Below are 10,793 nucleotides of genomic sequence, written 5' to 3'. Positions count from 1 at the left end.
GCAAAGGAGAGGAGCCAGGGTGGTCTGCCCTTCTGGATCCCATCCTGGCACCACTGGCTTGAGTGCAATAGGGGATGGGGCCCCCACACTTCCATGACTATGTTGGTTCACCCCTTCAGTGAACGTTTATGGAACATCACAAGGTCCTAGGCATAGTGCTGAGTGCTGAGGTCATAAGAAGCTCCTGACCTTGGGCAATCGCCATAGTGGAGGAGAGCCTTATGACTGGATGATGGAGCTTAGAAGTGTGAGGAGAGGCACACAGCAGAGCAGGTTGGGAGAATGAGGGAAGACTTCCTGGAGGAGATGGTGGTGCTAAATACCATGGGTGCCATTAATGGTAAACATGGACAGGTGCCTGGATGGCTCAGTTGGTTAAGCATCTGTCTTTGGCTCAGGTCATGAACCAGGGGACCTTGGTTGGAGAACTGTGTCAGGCTTCCTGCTCAAAAGGGAGCCTGCTTCTTCCCCTCTCTCACCACCCCCATTCTCATGCTTGCTAGCTCTCTCTCTCTCTCAAATAACAAATTCTCTTAAAAAAAAAAGAAAAAGGAGGTGTGCCTGGGTCGCCCAGTGGGTCAACTCTCTTCCTTTGGCTTAGGTTGTGGTCTCAGGGCCCTGGGAACCAGCCCAGTGTCTGGCTCTCTGCTCAGCGGGGAGCCTCTTCCCCCTCTCTCATCCTGCCTCTCTGCCTTCTTATGATCTCTCTCTCCATCAAATAAATTAAAAAAAAATCTTAAGAAAAGAAAAAAGAGTAAACATGGAGAGGGCCCTGTATGAGTTTCAGACACAGAGAGAAGAGTCTCTGTAGGGACACTTCCCTCAGTAGATCCTTCATGGTGGTGCCTCCTCGACTCCAAGCCAGACAGATGATGCCCCAGGTCCGGAGCTGAGTCACCCTGGTGTTGAGGAGGCAGTGTACTTCCCTGGCCCTGTGTCCATAGCCCCTGTAGAGCCCAGCATAGTCCTTGTAGCCCTTCTCCTGGAGGTTCTCTCCTGGGAGCAGATGGCAGTAGGAGTGAAGTGTGTGTGTGTGTGTGTGTGTGTGTGTGTGTGCCCACACATGCTCACGTGTGCAGTTGCTTCCCAGAGTAGGGTCCTCTAACAGGTTTTTCTGTCCCCAGGGTATGCCTGCAGATCACATAGTGTGGCCAGGGACAGGTAATGTCTCTGGGCAGAGTGCAGGGGACTGACAGGGTGGGTGACATGCAGATAGAAAGGTCTTGGGACCAGGGCCAGGGCTAAAGATTTCACTGACTGCTTGCTAGGTGAGACCTGAGGACAAAGATCACAGGACAAAGGCCTTGGCAGGAGATTCCCCAGCCCTTGCCATTGGCTCGGCACAATCTGCTGTTCCTTTGCCGCGAGCTACTCGCTCCCCCTCCCGTCTCTTTCTGCTTCTTGGCTCCGCTTCCGCCGGTCCCTGGGCCTGTGCCCGGCATCCCGCGGTCTCAGTGGCGCTCGGGAGCCTTCCCTCGGCTCGCGGGAGAGGATCGGGGCCGGGAGTGGGGGTGGGCACCTGCCCGGGACCGGCCCCTCTCTCCCCTCCCCCGCACTCCGCGGCCGGACGGGACCCGGGGAGGTCTCCCTGGCAACAACCCGGCAGCCCCAGGCCCCAGCGCCGCTCGCTCCCGCCTTCCCGCTCGCAGGGACGCGTGGGAGGGCAGACGTGGCTCCGAGCTGGGGGGCCAGAGCCCAGGGGACCCGCGGGGTCCCGCCTGGTTCCCCGGCGGGCGCGGGGCCACGGTTCGCTGCGGAACCATGGCCCCGCTCCGGGCCCCCAGTCCCGCCGCGCGAACCCGAGCCCTCGGAACGCGCGGGTCGCACGCAGGCACATCCACGTGTGCGCGTGTGTAGAGCTGCACGCGCGCACGGTATGCCGCCAGTGGGCGCGCCCAGCGGGGGACAGTCCCCGCCAGGCACCGCGCTGCGGGAGGAGGGGGGGATCCCATCCCTCTGCCCACGCGTCTGGGACGTTCCGGGACGTTCCGGGGAGTCTTGAGGCTGCCAGGCGGTCACTTGGGGATCACCTTCAAGCAAAAAGGCAGAGAGCACAGGCACGTGCTTTCACACAGACGCAGGCCAGAGGACTGACCCGTGCGCGCAGCACAACTAACTGACAGGTATCGCGTTAGGATCAGGAGCCGGTTCGCAAGGATCGGTTTATTTCATCCCCACGGCGACCCCAGGAGGTGGGTGGTCTGTCCTAACCCTTTAAAGATGAGGAAGTGAGATTCCGAGTCGGTAGGGCACTTGTCTCTGGTCACAGCAGCCAGGAACTAAGCCCAAAGTCTCAGTCCCTTCCCAGAATCCCGGGTCCCTGAGATGCTCTGACCTCACTGACCTGTGCCTCATGCCCCCTGTCTTTCTGGGCCTGTGGCGCCTTCCCCTGCGAGTAAGGTCCAAACCAGACAGGGCATGCGTTCTCCCAGCCTCCTTCCACACCCAGGCCTCCCCAAATACTCTCCCAGGATCCCTCCTCTGAGAAGAGGGGGAAAAGGAGGAGCTCTGGGCCAAGGATTGGTTTCTCAGCAAGAGAGGCACCTGGGATTGCCAGGGGGAGGACTGAGAAGCTCCCTTGTTGGCCACTGCTCTCAGAGTCAGGCCAACTCCCTGGCCAGTCACCAGCACCTCCACTCTGCTCCTGGCTCCCTGGCCAGTGCAAAGGTCTTTTTTTTTTCTTTTTTTTAAGATTTTATTTATTTGACAGAGAAAGAGAGCTCAAGCAGGAGGAGTGGCAGACAGAGGGAGAGGGAGAAGCAGGCTCCCATCAGAGCAAGGAGCCTGATGTGAGGCTTGATCCCATAAACTGGGATCATGACCTGAGCCCAAGGCAGATGCTTAACCAACTGAGGCACCCATGCGCCGCATCCCCACTTCCCCGCAGCCCCACCACCAGTGCAAAAATCTTGAATGAGACTCGATGTTTCAGTTAAGGACAGCTGGTCTTGTCATAGCTCAGAAGTGCTGGGCGTGGAGCAGAGAAGTCTGCACGTGCTGCTCTTCTTCAGGCTTGCTCTGCCCTGTCTCTTGACTTAATTCCTCTGCCAGCCACAGGGTTACTCTGCAAGGGAGAAGATCCAGAGTTTCTCGAGGGCTGTGCCCTTAAGTGTGCATGAAGGTGGCTCTCTACCTTGGAGCCATCCAACATGTTCCATCTTCCCAACTTTTTCTTCCCCTCTACTCTGCCTGTCCAAATATTAGTTATTATTCAAGGCAAATGCAACTCCATCCGTTTCTTAAGGTTTTCCCTCAACTTCACCACTGGTGGGCATTCTGTCCTTCTTACTGGGTCCCACAGAGGGTTTACCACATCATTTTTGGCCCTTTTAACTCAGACTTAAGAATAATTGCCTGCATGTGTCTTATCTCTCCTATCAAACTCCAGGCTTCTAGAGACAAGGCCCTGCTGCCATCTTTCACCTGTTTCATTGGGCCTAGTAAGAGAAATGTACAGGAAACTTTAGTGACAGAGCCAGTTGCTGAGAATAAGGGAAGTAACTGTGCATTTGGGTCATCCTGATTGTGGCAGAAGGAAACAGTAAGACAGCTCAGTACTGTTGTTAAAACTGGGGGTAGGATTCAAAATAGGAATCTCTTAGAAAGCTAGAAATAGAAGGAAACTTCCTTCACTGGATAAAGAACATCTACAAAAAGCCTGCAGCTAATATTATATATAATGGTGAAATACTAGATCCTTTTTTCCTAAGATAAGGGAACAGGCAAGCATATCTGCTCTTACCTCTTCCATTCAACTTGCACTTAAAATCCTAGCTAGTATAGGGGCGCCTGGGTGGCTCAGTGGGTTAAAGCCTCTGCATTTGGCTCAGGTCATGATCCCAGCATCCTGGGATGGAGTCCCACATCAGGATCTCTGCTCAGCGGGGAGCCTGCTTCCACCTCTCTCTCTGCCTGCCTCTCTGCCTACTTGTGATCTCTGTCTATCAAATAAATAAATAAAATCTTAAAAAAAAATCCTAGCTAGTATAATCCCAAGAAAAAGAAATGAAATGCATAAAAATATGAAAAGAAAAACTTGTTATTTGCAGAAGACATAATTGTGCATATGAAAAACTCTATGAATTCAACCCCAAATTGCCAATATTGGTAAGAGAATTTATAAAGTTCAAGGATACAAAGTCAAGATAAAAAAAAATTCCTTCTGTATATTATTAAAGAACAATTGGAAAACAACATATTTTAAATATATTTTTGAAATAGCATCACAAATATTATATAGAATGGAATAAATCTAAAAAAATATTTGAAGGATATCTCCACTGAAAACAACAAAGCATTTTTGATAGAAATTTAAAAGTTCTTAAAGAACTAGAGGGAATAAGAAAGATATATACTATGTTCCTGGATGGGAAGACTCAATATTGTTCTGTAGATTAATTTAGTCTCTATAAAAATTCAACATTTTTTTAAAGAAATAGATTAGCTGATTCTAAAATGTAAGTGGAAATGCAAACTGCCTATAATAGCAAAAACAATCTTGAGAAAGAAGAACAAAGTTGGAGGAATGAAGCTTTTATTTCAGGACTAACTATAAAGTTATAGTAGTAAAGACAGTGTGGTATTAGCAACAGTAGAGACAAATAGATCAGTGAAATGAACCAGAAATTTCAGAAATACACCAGTATATAAATGGTTAACTTCTCTTTTTTACCAAGCTCCCTCATCAATACAACATGGAAGGGAAAGTGTCTTTAACAAATATTACTGCAACAACTGTATATCCATACAGAATAAATGAATCTCAACCTCAACTGAATTTATGCACAAAAATTAATTTGATCATAGTGCTAAATGTAAAACCCACAACCATAAAGCTTGTATATAAGGCCACAGGACAGTCTTTGTGACTCTCTGGTAGAAAAAGATTTTTTGGATACAACACTAAACACAGTAATCATAGGGAAAAAATAGATATATTAAACCTCATGAAAGCTAAAATTTTCTGGTATCAAATATTAAGTAAACAAATAGATAAGCCAGAGAATGAGGACATATATCACAGCACATAAGAAGATAAACAACTCAATAAGAAAAATGGCCAAAAATTTGAATAAACACTTCACAAAAGAAGATACAAAAATGAGGGGCGCCTGGGTGGCTCAGTGGGTTAAAGCCTCTGCCTTCGGCTCAGGTCATGATCCCAGAGTCCTGGGATCGAGCCCCGCATCGGGCTCTCTGCTCAGCGGGGAGCCTGCTTCCTCCTCTCTCTCTCTCTCTCTCTGCCTGCCTCTCTGCCTACTTGTGATCTCTGTCTGTCAAATAAATAAATAAATAATCTTTAAAAAAAAAAGATACAAAAATGAACCAAAAGTACATAAAAATTGTTCAACGTCACTAGTCACAGATATTACACCTAAGGAAAAGGAAAAAAATAGATAATTTGGACTTTATCAAGATTAAAAACTTTTGTGCTTTAGAAGATATTATCAAGAAAAAGAAAAGACAGCCCACAGAATGGGAGAGAAGGTTTGCTTATCACATATCTGAAAAGGGACTTCTGCATAGAACACACAAAGAACTCTTGCAACTCCACAATAAGAAGACAAATGACTCAAGGAAAAATTGAATAGACACTTCTCCAGTGAAGACTCACAAATGGTCTCTAACCACAAGAAAAGGTGCCCACTCTCATTATCTGCATTAGAGAAATGCAAGTTGAAACCATCATGAGACACTTTATACCCATTAAGATGGCTTCATTAAAAAAACAGATAGTAACAAGTGTTGGCAAGGATGTGAGGAAACTGGAACCCTCATACACTGCTGGTGAGAATATGAAATGGTACAAGCACTTTTTTTTTTTTTAATGTATTACTTGTTCCAGGGGCACAGGTCATGATTCATCAGTCTTACACAAAACACAGCGCTCACCATAACACATACCCTCCCTAATGTCCATCACCCAGCCACCCCACTGCTCCCGCTCTCCTCCACTCCAGCAACCTTCAGTTTGTTTCCTGAGATTAAGAGTCGCTTCTGGTTTCTCTCCCTCTCTGTTTTGGTCTTGTTTCATTTTTCCCTCCCTTCCCCTATGATCCTTTGTCTTGTTTCTCAAATTCCACTTATCAGTTAGATCATATGATAATTGTCTTTCTCTGATTGACTTATTTTGCTTAGCATAATAGCCTCTAGTTCCATTCATGTCTTTGCAGATGGCAAGATTTCGTGCTTTTTGGTGGCTGCACAATATTCCATTGTATATATATACAACATTGTCTTTATCCATGGACATTTGGGCTCTTTCCATAGTTTGGCTGTTGTGGACACTGCAGCTATGAATGTTGGGGTGCAGGTGTCCCTTCGGATCACTACATTTGTATCTTTATAGTAAATACCTCATAGTGCAATTGTGGTACAGTCACTTTTGAAAACATTTTGGCAGCTTCTCAAAGGCTAAACCTGGAGTCACAATCTGATTCAGCAATTCCACTCAGGTGTATACCCAAGAGAAATTAAAACATATGTCCCCACAGAAACTTGTACAGAAATATTCATCCGGCAGTATTCATAATAGAAAAAGTGGAGGCAACCCAATTGTCCATCAAATGAGTAACAGATGAATAAGATGTGGTAGGTTTTTACAAAAGACTATTATTCAGCAATAATAGTGATGAAGTGCTGGTACGTGCCACAGTGTACATCAACTTCAAAAATACAACGTTAAGTGAGAGAAACCTATCACAAAAGACCACACACTGTCTTACCCATTTACAGAAAATGTCCAGGTCGAGGAAATCCATAAAAATGGAGTAGACTAAGGGTGGCCTAAGGCTTGGAGAGAGTAAGGAGGGAGACTGAAGAAGGCAGTCGAAGGCTAAGGAGTGCATTACCCTTCCTGGGCTAATGAAAGTGTTCTGAAATTGATGCACCACATCGTGACTGTAGTTAAAGCCACCGATTTGACAACTTATGTGGGTAAATGGAAGGGGATGTATATTATATCCTAATAATAGTATTTCTGAAAAAAGCTGCTCACTGCAGTGACTGAGTTTAAAAGACTGAGAACAGGGGCGCCTGGGTGGCTCAGTGGGTTAAAGCCTCTGCTTTCGGCTCAGGTCATGATCCCAGGGTCCTGGGATCGAGCCCCGCATCGGGCTCTCTGCTCCGCGGAGAGCCTGCTTCCTCCTCTCTCTCTAACTGTCTCCCTGCCTACTTGTGATTTCTGTCTGTCATATAAATAAATAAAATCTTTTAAAAAAAATAAATAAATAAAAGACTGAGAACAGTAAATGTAGGTGAGCATGTGGAAGAACTAGAAGACTCATCCATTGGGTGGAAGCAGGAGAGGCCACAACCACTTGGGAAAACAGGTTGGCAGTGTTTTTGTTTTTGTTTTTTATAACATTAAACATTCATCTATCCTAAGAATCAGTAAGTCCACTCCTAGGAATTTCCTCAAGTGAAAAGAAAACCCATGTCCACGAGAAGACTTGTACAGGAAAAACCATTGCAGTTTCATTTATTATTGCCCCCAAGGGGAAACATCCCCAAAGCTTGCCAGTGGGAGACCAGACACACAATCGGTGGGCCATTCATCCAGCATAGACACTCTGAATGGAAGAGAATGACAGCAGGGACATGTAGCAACAGGGATGATTCTCAAAACCATGCACAGCATAGAAGCTAGCCACTGAAAGGACATAATGGCTCATTCCCTTTATATGAAGTCTGGTGGCAGGAAGAACTAATCTCCAGTGAGAGAAGTCAGAATGTGGCTGCCCAGGACAGGGGCGCTGGATTTGGAAATGGGCCAGAGGGAAGCTTTGGTCATGGAAATGTTCCATATCCTGTGTTGGGTGCTGGATGTCTGAGTATGTTCAATGGTCAAGATCATCCAACTGAACGCTTATGAGGTGCACGTTTCAGTGTATGGTCATCTTACCTCAACTTAGCTAGAAAGGGTTGGGAGCCAGAGTGTGTACCCAGGAAAGGGAGTCCTAAAAGTTGCTTGCTTCATTCATTCATCCAGAATACAATACATACCTATCGAGCCCCTGCTAAACAGGCAGGCACTGTTCTGGAAACTGGTATCACTGGTGAGTTAGCTCCATGTTCTTGCCCTCATGGAGCTTACATTCCAGTGGGAGAGAGAATTAACAAAATAAACACATAAGGTCAGGTGCAGGGGGGGAATGGATGAGGGGATTTAAAGGAATAGTTCTACTATACGCAGGAACTTTGCAGATTCTGGGCATCACCTTTGCCCTACAGGAACCCAAAGGTCCCTCCCTCCCCTGTCTCTCCCTCCCTCCCTTGTTTTCTTCCTTCCTTCCTTCCCCTCTCTCTTTCTCTTTCTCTCTTTCTGTTTTTCTCTCTCTATCTTTTCCTCTCTCCCTCCCTTCTTCCTTTCTCTTTCTTTCTTTCTTTCCTTTGCTACCCTCCTGCCCTATAAGCCTGGTGCTTCAGTGTTTGGGCCTTATAGATTTCCTAGCTGAGTTCTCACTAGCCTATGATTTTTCTGGCTCCCCTCTGAGCAACAAATATTGTCATCAAGATTCACCATCATAGAGAAAAAAAAAAAAGAAAGATTCACCATCATGGATGTGCTCAGAGCCTGGCCCAGAGTGGGCAGAACCTCCATCAGGTGACGTTGATTTCTAGATTGCTCACAGTTGTCCGGGACAGCAGGGCAGAGCTCACCAGAGCAGCCTGAGTCTCTCCACCTGACCTCCCAACTTTCCTGGCCTCTATCAGGGACAAGGATCTTTCTGAGGAATTCTGTGCACTAACTCTGACTTGCTTTTGCTTCCCATCAGAATCCCAGCAGCTGAACGACACCGCACTTGCACTGCCACACTTATTTGATCTTTGTCTCATAGGGACACCTGATGGAAGGGTGGGCAGTCAGAGGACTCTTCTGCCTCTTCCCACCACTGGGAGGGCAGAGATGTTGATTGTCCTGTCAAAATTCCTCTCCCTGACAAAGGAAGGACATGACCCCAAGCAGGTCACTTTCAGAGATGAGAGAGACTTCTCTGTCTCCCAAAGGTGCCGGCACTTCTCAGTGGCATCGGCCTCCCTTTCATGACCTCATGGCCCCAAGTGTGGCTTTGGGCTTCCTGGTATAAGCAGCCCCATGTGAGGGGGAAGACTTCTCTGGGAAGCCATGATCTCCCTGGAAGGGGAGCCTCCCAGGCCTGCGGGGGGGGGGGGGGGGGCAGGTAGTGCACCCTCCCAGAGCTTTGAAGAAGAAGCAACCTTGCTGCTTCTCCCTGTCTCTCACCTCCCATGGCTGTGAGTCACTCTTTGCTGCAAGCTCAGCTGTCATGTCTGTCAAGGCAGTCCCTCTGGTGACTCTGACATGGCCTGGCCAAGGGTTCAGAAGTGTCTGGGCACCAGCTTCCTGGACTCGTGTGGAGGACCCCAAGTCCTGGGCATCATGGTACTGGCCCTGTGTTGCATTGCGGCCATCCAAATCACACCTTTGAAGGTTTCGATCTCTTTTTGCTAGGCCACAGTTAGGAAGGGGGTGATCCTGGAGTCACAAGCTGCCCCTTGGGAGGAGGGAAACTAGCAAGATTCCAGAGCCTGTTTCTATCTTCCAACTCTACTCCCAGATTTGTTCTTTCAATGCTTTGTCCTTCTGTTTCTCTTCTGTGAAATGGGGGCAAACAGACTTGGATCAATATGTGCTTCCCTCCTGGTGGGCAGGGGAGTCAGTCTCCCGGGGTTTGGGGACAGGATGAGGGCCTCTGCGAAGGGCTTTCTGAACATGAGTGACCTTCAACCCAGGACATCTTGTGATTCTCTCGAATGCTGCCTCATGACATGGACGGGCCCCAGGCCTAGGGACAGTTTTAGCCTCCCTTTTCTCTTGTCTTGACCCGTTCAGGGAGAGGGAGCTTGGGGACACATCCATGGACTCATGACACATTAGGTTGCATAACGGAAGAGCAACATGGAGCTGAGGCGCAGTGATGATGTCTGGTCCTTGTACAACACCTGCCTTGTGGGTCTCTGAGTGTCCCTAGCCAGATGTCAAATGGGGGTTGGGGGCACTGAGGGCAGGTATGCTCCCAGATCTTCACGCAACCTGGACAGCCCACTTGACATCCCCCTTTGTTTTGTCCTTCTGGGCTCCTCGCAAGGAGAGGCCAGCAACATCCATAAGGCCCTGGACCTGGCGAGGGAAGGCCCCAGGAAGACTGTCTGTGAGCCCCAGAGGCACTTAGCAACTCACTACTGTCCCCTGGCCCAGCTGCCCTCTAGTTCTGGCTTTCTTACCTTCTCTTTCCTCACCCTGTGACACTTCAAAAGACAGATCTATGTCAACTCTGGGTGTACATAAGTAAAGATAATACATTCCCTTGACCTAAGTCCCCACCCCATGAGTCACAAAGAATAGGCCAATCTCCTCCCCCATGACCTATAGGGGCTGGATCCAAGCCTTCTCCCAGCTGCTGTGGCTTCAGTCCTTCTACATCCCAAGATTACGGTGTCAGCTTGCTCAAATAAACAAGCACACTGAGACAAGCTGTGATCCAACCAGCCCCACATCTTTGTCCATCCACACTGCCCATGGCATCATGACAGCTGGGCAAGAGGCCAGCGCTGTACACAACTCTGACCTTGGGCTTTCCCATGGGATATGACCAGTGTGGAGAGGGGAGGGAAGCCAGCTCCTGCATCTGGCCCAGCATTTGCCCTGCCAGTTCTCTGTGTGGAGAGTCGGGGCAAGGACCCTCTTGGGCTTTGGAATCTTCCCTGTCCCTTGATCCAAGCTGAGTCCCAGGTAGCAGACAACCAGGAGAGCCAGGGGGAGTGGACTCCTC

The sequence above is a fragment of the Meles meles genome, chromosome 13 (assembly GCF_922984935.1).
Source record: "Meles meles chromosome 13, mMelMel3.1 paternal haplotype, whole genome shotgun sequence".
In the NCBI taxonomy this organism is placed as follows: Eukaryota; Metazoa; Chordata; class Mammalia; order Carnivora; family Mustelidae; genus Meles; species Meles meles.
The sequence above is the reverse complement of the archived record's forward strand: the minus strand, read 5'-3'. Positions refer to the sequence as shown.